General features: G+C 36.2%; 1 protein-coding gene across 3 annotated transcripts in view; it reads right to left on the reverse strand.

The window, feature by feature from the left end:
* Positions 1-13,502, reverse strand: part of bsnb (bassoon (presynaptic cytomatrix protein) b) — a 120,218-nt gene that overhangs the window by 81,597 nt on the left and 25,119 nt on the right. The gene's annotated exons all lie outside the window — the stretch shown is intronic.

Raw genomic sequence — 13,502 nt, forward strand, 5'->3', positions numbered from 1 at the left:
TTTTCTATGCTTTTCATACATTTCATACATCTATTAATTTTAAGCTTTTGAAACAATTAACTATTGTGAAAAGCGCTATATAAATTAAATCGAATTGAATTGAATAGTTTGCAGCACTTTGACCTCGGCGCGTATGTATGTAAAAGATAGGTATGTATTAATCTAAACTGAGGTAAGAACATAGTAAAATATTGAAAAATGGTGGTGTTGTCCTTTAAACCTTGTTTAAAAAAAGGAGCTTTACCCATCATTTTGATCATGGATTTAAGTTATATTTAAGATTAACTCTTTCAGCGCCATTGACGAATTATCTCGTCAATTAAGAAAAAACATTTGCATAGAATTTTTATGTTAATCTGCAATACGGTGATTATCTGCTAGATGGCACACTTACCCAATTTATGAAAAAACTGAAGCAAAAACGTATTTACTAATTTTAAACTCTATGTTTTGATAACCGTTTTAATTCTGATCTTTAACAAAATTCCTTCACAAAAATGCAATTATTTTAGCTTTTTGCTTAAAAAATATACCCATATTTAAGAGTTTATAAGTAGAGAAAAAAATATAGAAAGGATGAAATGTTTTTTACCCATTTTGTTTGTTTGTTTGTTTATTGTTTGTGTGAAAGCAGAGGGTCTGTTCTTTCATTTGATATATTTGTATGTTTATATATCTTTAAAAGAAAAATTTCGAAGGCACTTTGTGAAACTTTCGGGAAAATCACCAAAAAAATGTTGGCGGGCAACTTTTCAAAAAATGGCTGACGAGGAATAAGTTAATTTTAGTCCTGTTCCACCATAACTTTAAACTCAGATTTAAATCTCGATTATGGATTAATTTAATCGATGTTTAAATATAATGAAATGCACATGCAATTAAAATGTGACTGACTGAACAAAACCTCAGCAAGGTTAAAATTAAAGCTGCGCTGTCAAAGTGTGAAGGTTGCGGCAGGATTCCTGACATGCGGATGTCGACCAAACAAAAGAAGTGAAGAATATGTTTTACATCTAACAGCAATGATAATGTTGATGATGAGGGAGCACCAGTCATCGCTTCCACGTCTCTTGTTTCTCATGTCTGTGTCCTGTATGTCTGCTGGGCGGCGATCAAACGGACAGGGCAGCGGTGTCAGGAGCAGAAATGTCAAGCACAACGGGTCAAGTGCACGCTGCAGGGACCAATCTGGAGTGATAAGGACTCTGATCTGATTATGAAGTCTTTCTAAGTCACAAGGCTCAAGTCCAAGTCAAATCTTGAGTCACTGCTGTCAAAAGTCTTCTTTAATTATATTGAGTCGAGTCGCAGGTCATGTAACTCGAGTACACATAATTTGCAGTATTATCAAGAACAGGAATGTAACATGTAAGGCTTATTTCGCAATAACAACCATCTGCCTGTACGTTATTCCGCTTTTACACAGTTATTTACCTCATAAGTAAGGTAAGGAACATTAAATATATATTTAAAATATTTTATTAGCTCGTTTTTAACCAATGCAGAACTTCCGCAAGGTAAACCAGTTTAGACAAGACACTGAAATGTCACAAACACGCTATATGTTATAAAAAGTGTACATGTCAATATAATTTGCAAAAACCGGGTTACCGGATCAGTTTTTACCAATTGTTATCTAGGAACAACGAACTTGCAAATGCCGCAGCCAATCAGAATCAAGCATTCCAACGAGCCATATAATAAGCCTAGAGAATCTGTTGTAATACAATGAAATATACTTTAGTATAACATACTGAAATCAAGTAGCTGGATCATTGTAATAAAAGTGATATTTATCACAAGCATTGCATTAGCAGCGGCGCATGGGTTCAATTCCCAGGGAGCACATAGCCTGTAAAATATACAGACTGAATGCACTGTATGTTGCTTTGGATAAAAGCATCGACCAAATGCATTAATGGAAATGAATCTGCCTACAGTAGGTAATAAATCACAGCTGATAAGTGACAATACTGTAGTATTGCAGTACGTAAACCAAACATACTTGTATAACGCAATCGAATGCACAACTCAAAAACCATCAGTTTGGATATTTCTCACGATTAGGCCTGTACTCGAACAATCCAACCATCAAAATACTGCATCCTAGTGGGAATTGAGCATGGATGCGTCAGATCTGTGCATATTGAATTGAGAATTTCTCTTTTATGTGTGAGTGTATCTGTCTGATATATGAGAAAGTAAATGTGAACTGGTTTATGCTTATATTATTCACAAACACACACTGGTGCTATTGATTTACACCAAAATAATGGTGCAGTACAGAAAGCTTGATTAGTCAGCTGAAGACAAGAGAAGATCCAGCAGTAGTGAAGAATCTCAACAAGACTGAGCTGAATACTAACATATATACACACACCGAGTTGAATATTAACACAGCAGGGCATGCCACACTCTTAAAACGCCCAGTTTACATTTCATACACTGTACACGGCTCAGCACTAAATGACGGATAGGAAAGCCACACAAGCAAGGACTCTATCTTTGGTTTGGAGTCAAAAAAAAATTAATTTTGTATGTAACGTTTCATAGCTTTGGAGACGTATGTGCCCAAACATCATGTAAGGATTTAAAAAAAACTATCTTAAAAAAAATTAAAGGTGCTGTAAAATGTAAAACTGTATTTACTTAGGCATAGATCAGTGTTCTTCATTGCGCGGCTTGCTATTTATGCTTTTTATGACTGGATGTTACTTTTGACACTTTGCGGTAATAGTGGCTCTCCTATTGACTTTGACCTATCAGTGTGGCTCTCATGAAAAAACTAGTGAAGACCACTGGCATAGATGAATAATGTACATAATGTACATAATAATGACATATCGTGAGCCTCAAACACGATTGTTTCCTCTTTCTTATGTAAACCTTGTGCGTGCAAACAGACCAATCTAAACATAAAACCAACTGTGACGTTACAGTCGAGATGTACGCCCCAACATTAAATTACACATTAAATTAAGTACAATGCAGTTAAAAAACAAAGTTGTGACTGCTGGCTGAACGTTTAGGCTGAAGTTTTACTATTGACATTACAGTTACGTTTTGCAGGTCTATACTAAAAAAAAAAAACACAAACTTATCACTCAGAAACGTCCATTAACAATCTCCAAACAATTGATTATTCCTTAAATTCTGTATATTCATCTGATACAAAATCAAACACAAGGTCTGTTTGCACACACACTGAGCTACTCATATGAGCTGCTCTGAGAAACAGCCAATCAGAGTAGAGCTCATCATTATTATTCATGATAGTGATGCACCGAAATGAAAATTCTTGGCCGAAACCGAAAACCGAAAAAAGGAATCCAAGGCCGAAAAACCGAAACCGAAACACCGAAATAAATTATTATGCCAATTATTAGTACAATTGCATTTATGGCTATCACTGTGTACTAACTTTACTAGGGGTGTGTGACGGATAAAAAAACTCACAGTTCGGATCACATTACAGTTTTTGAGGCACAGATCAGATTATTTTTCGGATCAGCAAAAAGCAGGTGGGAAAAATCTAATAAACAATAAAGAAATTGCAAACATTTATAAAAGAGAACAAAGTTGTACATTAATAAGGTCTGAAATTAGCATTAGGTACAGAAATCAAATTAAATTAATCATAACACAATAAATTATATATTATTTTTAGAGCTATTTGTCTCTTTGTCATGGGTTGTTTGATCAACATTAAGGACACAGACTTCAGTAGGTTAATCTGACTGTATACAGACATAAACAAATGTTTTTATTAGAAAAAGAATACTGTGGAGAGAATTTTGTTTATATGTGCCCTGTCAATAACAGAGAGAATTTATGTTTGCTTGTTTTTTTTTTAAACGCGTCTCTATTCAAATTATTACTCTAGTGCAGCACTGATTTGGAGACATTTACAGTACATTAAAACATTAGGATAGGTGAAGAAAATAAACCGATCCACCATTGCAAACACAGTTTAGAACAAACAAGAAGACAACAAAGAACAGGAATCAAACAATATGGTAACAAACATGCTCCACAGCTTTCTGTTTATGGATGAAATAAAATTAAAGAAGAAAAACGATAGTATGTGTGCAAATGCTGTCTATTTCCTTTGTATAATTGTTTGTAGTGGAGTGTCCTGTAAATATTTTCACGCGCATGCGATGTTGTACGCGGACTGTACGCGCACTGTCCGTGCGGTCTCAAATTTTGGGCTGCATGCGGACCCTCCTGATGACGAAAATGATGGCGCGCATATGCGGACGTTCCTAGTATACTTTCGGCTTTAAGGGCACTTAAACGCATGCATATACAGAGACTGATGGTGAATCCCAAACAGCGCAACAGTCGCTCCACATAAAAACGTTACGTTGTGTTTCATTGCTTTATTCGCCAAATGTACGTTAATGGATTACAGTAAGAGACACATAGCGCGACTCTCTCTAAAGTTTAAACATCAAGACATTCTTAATCTTTGCAGATGCGTGCAAACAGCTGGACCCTGAGTGAAACCTGCTTGAGCACGAAGGGGAGGGGTGGGAGACGACTGATCACGGTGAGGCTGAGTGAAACCCAAGCGCTAGCGCACAGATGAAAGGGGCGCGGTTGACATTCATTTTCGGTTTACATTTTTGGCTGGATTTTTTATTTCGGCCCGAAACCGATAATGCCATTTTCGGCCGAAATTTTCGGCGACCGAAATTTCGGTGCACCCCTAATTCATGACCCTTTCAAATAAGATAATAATAGACCATTTCATTTTAAGAGCAAATCCTAGGGTTGTACATGGACATGTAAAACCGTTTCTGGTAAATTCTTGCACTTAATAAAGCCACATACCATTTATGTAGATATCAGAGAACAATTTAACAGATTATTTCAAAGCATTCTTTGGCACCTTTAACTGGAGTGAAAAGTGACAACTAGCCCCGGTCTTCTCTACATTTAGTATGAGAGGATCCAAAACATCTGATAAGGAACGCTGTGCTTCACAACCAAAAGCAGTCGTTTTGACAGACAAAACCTGAGGACAAAGCGACACTGTTCGCAAACATGTGTAAGGCGGACTGACAAAACAGATGCAGTCAAACAGGAAGTCACGAACAAAGAGGCAGGTATACAAACAGAGACATCATCAGCCGTACAGAGAGTCGTGTCAATGGCAGTAAACCAGCAGTGAGACAGACAGAAGAGAGGAACTGTTGCTTATTTAGACACTCAGTTCTGCATTTTCCTCACTTCAAACCGCTGTAGCAAAGCAAAAAGCTGAAACTGGGACAAGACACATCAAACAATCATTCTTATGCCTCCAAATACTTGAAATATCTCAATAAACATCACATACGAGCACATCTCGACATTTCCGCATTAATGTTTGCTGTACATCAGACTGTCAGCAAAATACAGCGGATTAAAGAGAAACAACACACCTTTAATGAGATTTAAAGGTACAGTAACATGCATGATCATGTCCACAGTAACTATAGGGCAAAAAAAATGTAAAGGGCAAATCAAAATGCTAAGCTACTGCTGCATTTCTGTCAAGCTGGAATTGCAGTCAAGTGACGTCTTCAGGTCTTTATCTGACTTGTAATTCAACTTTATGAAAGCTCTAACATTTCCCAGGGCCATCACTAAAACTGGGACAGAAATTGTATGCATCCTTGCTTCCCTGGAGCCAATGACAATCACAGGACAGGGAAATGTGGGGTAGTCCCGCTTGATGACGACACTGCTTTATCCACATCTGATAGTTGTGATGCCATTAAACCCTTGTGCATTGTTCAAATTTACTACCCTTTCATTATCTTCAGGATGAAAACATACTGGAGACTAAATTAAACTGCTGTTTAATAAAAATGTATCAGATTAATAAAAATCTTTCCTGATCAAAACTACTAAATGTTTACAAAATTCCTGGATATTTACTTTAATTGCCAAGTCATAAATGATGTCACTGATTTGGGCACTTATTTTTAATATAAAAAAATGATTGTAGATTGTTTTTTTTACCTTTTATCACAGTCTTGGGCATGTCAAAGATTAGTAAAAATGTTGGCTTTGATGCATTGTTAGTTTTTGTGCAGCATCAGATTTAATTTTTTTCTCCCTCATTTACTGTTCGTGGCTGTTTTTGACCCATTGACTTCCATTATAACAACATTAATTGATTGCAAAGCCATGACGGCATATAATCATGCATTCTTGATTGTTGGTGGTTTTTCTTGTTGGTAAGAGGTAAAATTTGTAATTTTGAATGTTGATCACCTGGTGGCACCATTAACCCTTTAGATAGGCCTGTGCAAAAACAAAGCTTAGTTTTTGGCTTGTATATGGAGTATAACAGCATATTATTGTGTGTGAGAGAGAGCGAAACGAAGCCTTTCGAAGCTTCGAATCAATTGAACCAATTGCTTCGAAAATTGATTCAGTTGTTCAACGCGTTCAAAACACCATACACGCTGGCGACACCTGCTTGTCAAAATAGTGTAAAAGCAGCCAGATCTGTCCAAACATTTTACACTTTTTACAAAATAATAGCAAGATTGTTTTTTAAATATGTTTTTAAGAAAATTTAATTTAATTAAGACATAATTAAAAGTGTATTCTGTGGCAAACAAATCATTAAAACAAACTCCCTTTTTAACTATGCACATTTTTGTCATTAAATCTGTCTTAGTTATTAGTCAGAAGGATGAATATTTTATGAACTTTTATAATAAAACAAATTCACCTACACTGGTCATTTGTGGTCAACTCCCCCTAGTGGTGAATCATTTGATTTTCGAAACGTTTCAAAACAGTTATGACGTAATGAAGCCTCGTTTGCTAAAATCACGTGACTTTGGCCAGTTTGAAACACGCTCCAAACCAATGATTCGAAACAAAAGATTCGTAGAAGTTTCGAAGCCTCATGAAGCGTGCTTCGAAATCGCCAATCACTATTAATATCGCTGTTCTTCAGATTGGTTCTGATATTTTCATGATAATAAAAAATATTTTGAATGATTTTGTTTGACGATTGTTGCTTTTCTTAAATGCACGTTATAAACGACTCAGTGGTTTTAGATTGATAAGGACTTCCTACTGACTACAGAGCTGTAGTACATGCACAAGCTGTGCATGAAACACAGAATCTGAGCCTTGCGATTCAGAATCGATTTCAGACAGGTATTTTTAATGGGAAACACGATGCATCGTCACAGCCCTAATGAAAACGTCCCCAACACTACATAAGGGTTAAATGTTAAGTCAGTTGTGTGCTCAAAATAGGGCTGGGTGATATATACTTAAAAATTTATATTTCGAAAACTTTCCACAATTTGTCAGTTGCTGATATACATCTTTGTAATTTTTCATTTTCTTATAAATAAAGGTTCTTTTATTTTGACCCAAATAAAAAAATTGGATAATCATTTAAAATGCTTAGCGTAAAAACATATATTCTAGATAACAATTGTATATTTTCAGTACCTTTATTTTGATAATATCTACCATATCCTGTTTTTCCGTTTTATTGAATATTTCACTTCCACCACCAGAGAGAGTAACATCAAAAACATTTTACACCGAACCATCAGCAGCCTGAACAGTCACAAGTTGTTTATTAGCTATGCTACATACAGCATTTCTGTTTAATAGCTTCTATAATTTTACTACGCCTCAATACTCCAGAACAATTTAGGCGTCATCCAAATAATGAAGACATAAAATATGGTTCACAGTTAGCCCAGCTATCACAACAACAGTTGGCTAACCACCCACTTCGTGAGATCATCTTTGGCGTTGCGAGCGTTGCCATAGAAACTAATAAATGAAGTCTAAGCACGTAAACAGCTTTGAGTAAATTCTACGAGTTGTCAACGTGTAATTATGTTAATGTTAACGTAGACAGCATAGTATAGACAGGCGGTGTTACAATATTCCACACAGTCTAGAAAGTTAGCAATTCGTCAATCTACGCAATGAAAAAGCCTATAAACCATTTCTGTAACTACGAAGTGTGCACACAAACGCATATTTGTTATATTAGTGGGGCGTCCCTCTCTTTAACACATGACAGATTTTATTGTCTTGGAGAGGCATTAAGACACTGTGCCATTTAGGACAAAAACACAGTAGTCTATTGTGTGATTAATCATGTTTGCGTGGTGAGCGACGGATTTTTGCTCTGCCTTCAGAGAGACTGGCAGCCATTTCACACATCAGTTCAATATTAACTCAAGCACTTCTTATCCAGTTTTACCATGCAGCCTACACATGAATTATGATCTATATATAGACACTAAATACACTATATATACACTACCTAGGGATGGGACGGTATGAAAATTTCTTATCATGATTATAGTGACCAAAGATATCACAGTTATAAATATTATCATGGTTTTGTTAAAATGAGATGAAAATGTTCAAAAAGAAGTTTTATTTTTGAAAATCACAATTTAATATTTCATGTCCCTGAAATTATTTCTGTTGTAAAAAATTAATAAATCTGTCTAATAAGTTTACCGTAAATGAATACAAGACATTATCCCTTAAATGCCTTCTTGTGCCAAAAACTATGTTGCCTGTGCGCGCCTGCGTCAAACTGATTCTGGATGGACAGGATTTACCGCAAGTTTTCAAAATCACGGTAATCAAACACGGTTGTAATGATAATTAAATTTTAAAGGACAATACTGATCTTCAGGACATTTTATCGTGGTTAATCTTGAAATCGTTAATCGTCCCATCCCTAACACTACCGGTCAAAATTACTTAATTAAAAATACTTTACTGAAATTAGCTGTCCCAAAAGATTGATTTTTGTTATTAGAAAAGTACATTTAATTTTTTTTTAAATAAAAAAATTAAATTAAATTAAAATATTATTTTTGAAATAGATGACTTGGACTGAATACTATACATGTATAATTTTTATTATTTATTTATTTATTATATACAATATATATAATGTTATTTTAAAAATCTTTTAATCTGAAGATGTATGATTAAATGCTTGAAATTAGCTGTGCCAAACATCCTATGATAAACAAAAATCCACCCTCTTCTTGTTTTTATTCCCCATTAAGCCAAAGCAGTCTCATTAGACATGTCGTTTTTTTCTCTTATCAATGTGAGGTCACATTGATAAAGCCCCGCCCACTTACAGTCCTGCATAAACATAGTTTCCACCCTCAGCAAGTTGTAATGTCGACTAGATACTATTGTCTCAGACTGGATTTATCAGATCTATTTGAACTGAAAGTGCTTACTGTCTGTTTGTAAGGTAGTAAGAAGCTGTAGCTTATTTGCATTTAAAGGTACAGACATGAAAACAGCAAGTTTTTGCTCCCACCCAAATAGTGTCATTTTGGACATGCTATAATAAATGATCTGTGGGGTTTATTTATTATTAAGATTAACACATATTGAGAAATTGACCTTTAAAGTTGTTCAAATGAAGACCTTAGCAACACATATTACGAAAGCTAAATACATTTTGATATATAGTAGAACATTTACAAAACATATTTACTTAATATCCTAATGATTTTTGCCATTAAAAAATCTATAATTTTAACCCATACAATGTATTGTTGGCTATTGCTATAAATATACACGTGCGACTTAAAACTGGTTTTGTAGTCCAGGGTCACATATAGCCTAAATACAATATAGAAAACATTCCGAAAGGTAAATTAATGTCTTATTCCCTCTTATATTTATTTAATTTTAAAGATAGATGCATATATAAAGAAAACGTATCTATAAAATTAAAAATGGGAACCTGGCATCAATGCAGTTTATGCACCATATAGTCCATATGGTATATATGCTATATATAGTCTTACATATGGAAAGAGCACATTTGTTTAATGGTGGAGAAATAGCATGAAATCTCTAGAGCCATGGCGGTGTTTATGTGTTTGTATTCTTTGTGTTTGTGCTGTGATAACCCAGATGGCCCTATGCTCACTTCCTTCAGTCACACAAAGTCCCCTGCAGTTACGGTGAAAACCAGAAGACACGGAGACATTCAGAGCCGAGATGAACAAAACAGACTCATTCCTTTCACGCATTTGAAGAACTTTTAGCATGCATCACATGATGAGAACAAATCTGTTTATATTTTATCATTATTTCCCAAGGGCATTTAAGAACGAGAGTGCTTACTGCTCAACGTGCGTGTTTATTTTTAGCTTAGTTAACTGCCAAATACAATATGATCCGCAATTTGTTCCCCACTATCCATCCCGTTCCTCTCTCTGATCTTCCTCACTCGTTTTCTCTGGCGGTGGAAACGTGTAGATCATTGCAGAGAAAGAGCGAGGTCTATAAATAGAGAATCAGCCAATGGCAGAACAGATCCGCCTCCTGTAAGCTGATGGGAGACTACTGGAGTGTGTCAGGGCACTTTCTCTTTCCTTCTATCACTCCATCCCCCTGTTCCCACCCGCTATTTCTCTGTCCACATAGAGCAGCCCGCGATTTTGCATCCCACTCAATGTTCTCACTATCATGCCAATCCTCTCTCTCTCTCTCTATTCCCTCGCTCTTTTTCTCTCTCTCCAGGTGTCTGTTGCATAGCGATCAGCTGCTCCTCTTTTTCCCTCTCCACCAGCTGTTCTTACTTCTTGTCTCAGGTTCTCTCGCCTTTGTTCTCCAGGAGGCATTTAGAGTTCAATTCTAACATGATATCTTTACACTAAACACCCTTGGACAAAACATAACCACAGTGACATGCAAACAAACGCACACACAACAACAAATCTATGTAAGAGGTGGGCGGTGTAGGCAATATTCTCAAATCTATTTATTGAAATCAAGCTAGGGTCATCAGTTTCACACCTTTTTCCAGACAATCTCCAAAATGCTGTAAAGAGCTGCTATAGAAACCATATTTAAAAAGTTACATTTTATATTCATGCATTTGGCAGACACTTTTATCCTAAGTGACTAAGAGGCGGTACACACCGAAGCTTTTTTACACGGCTAAAAACGCTTGGAGGATGCCAAATGCCAGCTGTTTTTCCGGCTGAGCGCCAGCTTTCTTCAGCTGAGTGCTTTGGTAGCTGTGATACTTAAGCTGCGAGCCAGTTGGTTGTTGTGATACTCGTCCCGCCCCAATCCACTGTGATTGGACGGTCGTGTGAGAACTGACATTGACAAGCCGAGCTTTTCACCCAAAGTTGAATCTCTTTCAACTCTCGATGCTTAGCGCTGAGCACGAAGAAAACACTGAGCGCCGGCTTTCAGCGCGGAAAAAAACGCCAGCTGCTGGCTGTTTTGGAAAATACTGCGCTTCCATTGGAAACAATTGAAAACATGCGCGTAAAAGCTTTGATGTGCACGCCCCCTTACATTTCAAACTATAGATTTTATTAGTATGCACGTTTCCTGTGATTGAACCATAGACTGTAAAAAAATATGGACGACTCGATGCCGCTTCCTTCCATTGTAATGAACTGATTGTGAAATGTACGTCAGCAACTCTATAGTTGACAAATTACTGCTGGTTTATATTTGTATATAAGTATTTCAAAAAATACTTAACATAATACCGCTTGTCATTGTCACCTGTTTCAATTTTTAACATTTATGTTGCTTAATGCATGCATAAAGACTGTAATATAAACAATAAATGTGTTCATTATACAGGGCCGGGCCTAATCGTTGCAAATGAACGTGCATTTAGCCGAGACTTACAGTAATTCAAACCATATGCCTATAAAACGTCAGCTCTGAAATTACACACCAGCTCACATATTTCTCATTATTCAGTTACATGTGACAGCAGGGCTGTAAAAAGCGCTGAGTTGGAGCTGTATATTATGTGCTGTAGCATCAGTATAAATCAAGGGGCTCTCAGAGCCGCTCTGTCATGTCGATAGTTTTACTGGGGTGCAATTAATTCAATCTTGTCTTTATGAAACACAGCTAACTAAACTCTTTTGTGGCAAATATGAAGACAGGATTATATATACATCCATATATTTAACATCATTCACATTAAAAATAAAGAAGCCTTTCTGTTTCATACAAGGTTATTAAGATTTTAAAAATGTAAGAAATTAAAGAGTTTCGTTGCAAAACGAGATAAATCCATTTTTTAACATTTTTGTCAAAACATGTTTATTATAATGTTATCATGTTATTATTTTGTTTTATGGTGCTACTTAGCTGTATTTTTTAAGTTATGAAGGTTTAAATCAAAACAAACCAACTGCAGTTGCATTGAAATGAATTGGAATGCACAACCAAAAAACGAAATTTCTGAACAATTAAAAAAACGGTGGTTATCTCGTTTTGCAACGAAACCCCTCATAGTAATAATTTTATGAAATTGAGATTTATACATCATCTGAAATCTGACTAAATGAGCTCTCCATTGATGTATGGTTTATTAGGAAAGGACAATATTTCACTGAGAACTATTTGAAAATATGGTGCAAAAATTAAAATACTGAGAAAATCGCCTTTAAAGGCGGGGTGCACAATTTTTGAAAAACGCTTTGGATAAGGGAGTCGGACCGAGTACCAGACATTGTTGGCTGGGTTGCGTATGTGTGGCGCGGGTCTATCAAAAGAAGTCTAAAGGGGATCACACACCGGCCGTCAAGCTCAGCGCTGCTCAGCACCGCGCCATTCTAAAAAAATCAAACACATTGTTTTCTATGAGTATACGCACACCGGCGCCGCCAGGTGGCGCCTGTCCGCGCCGCCCAGCTGTGACTCAGGAAGTTGCTCAAATCCCTGTCGCGCCACACAGCGCCACTCACATAGTTTACCATTAAATAACATAATTTTTGTCCCAAATCAGTAAGGATTAACATTGGCTGCTAACGTATATTTTGCATTTTGAAGTAGACGCTATCTGATGAAGCTCGCGCTATTTAATGTGCACTTCCGGTTTACAATACATCCGAGTTGTCATAGACGCGACTCGACGCGGCGCAGTGCAGCGCTGAGCTGAGCGGCCGGTGTGCGATCCCCTTTAGATTCTACTGGGGTAGGGGCGTGTCTGTTTAGGTGATTTCAAATGTCAACATTGGCTTTCAGAGATCATGCACCCCGCCTTTAAAATTGTCCAAATGAAGTACATTTATAAATGCATTTGTGATATATTTAATATATGTGACAAAACCAGTCATAAGGATCTATTTTTGTATTATTAAGATTTACACACAATCTAAAAGCTGAAAAATAAACTTTCCATCGATGGCCAAGATACAACTACTTGAAAATCTGGAATCTGAGGGTGGAAAAAAATCTAAATATTGAGAAATTTGCCTGTAAAGTTGTTCAAATGAAGACCTTAGCAACACATATTACTAATTACAAAATATTTCCATGAAACACGATTTTTACTTAATATTCTAATGATTTTGGCATTAAAAAATCTATAATTTTAACCCATACAATGTATTGTTGGCTAAATATACCCATGCTACTTAAATGGTTTTGTAGTCCATGGTCACATATAGCCTTATATATATAGCCATATGGAAAACAGTACAAAA

The sequence above is a fragment of the Misgurnus anguillicaudatus genome, chromosome 14 (assembly GCF_027580225.2).
Source record: "Misgurnus anguillicaudatus chromosome 14, ASM2758022v2, whole genome shotgun sequence".
Taxonomy (NCBI): domain Eukaryota; kingdom Metazoa; phylum Chordata; class Actinopteri; order Cypriniformes; family Cobitidae; genus Misgurnus; species Misgurnus anguillicaudatus.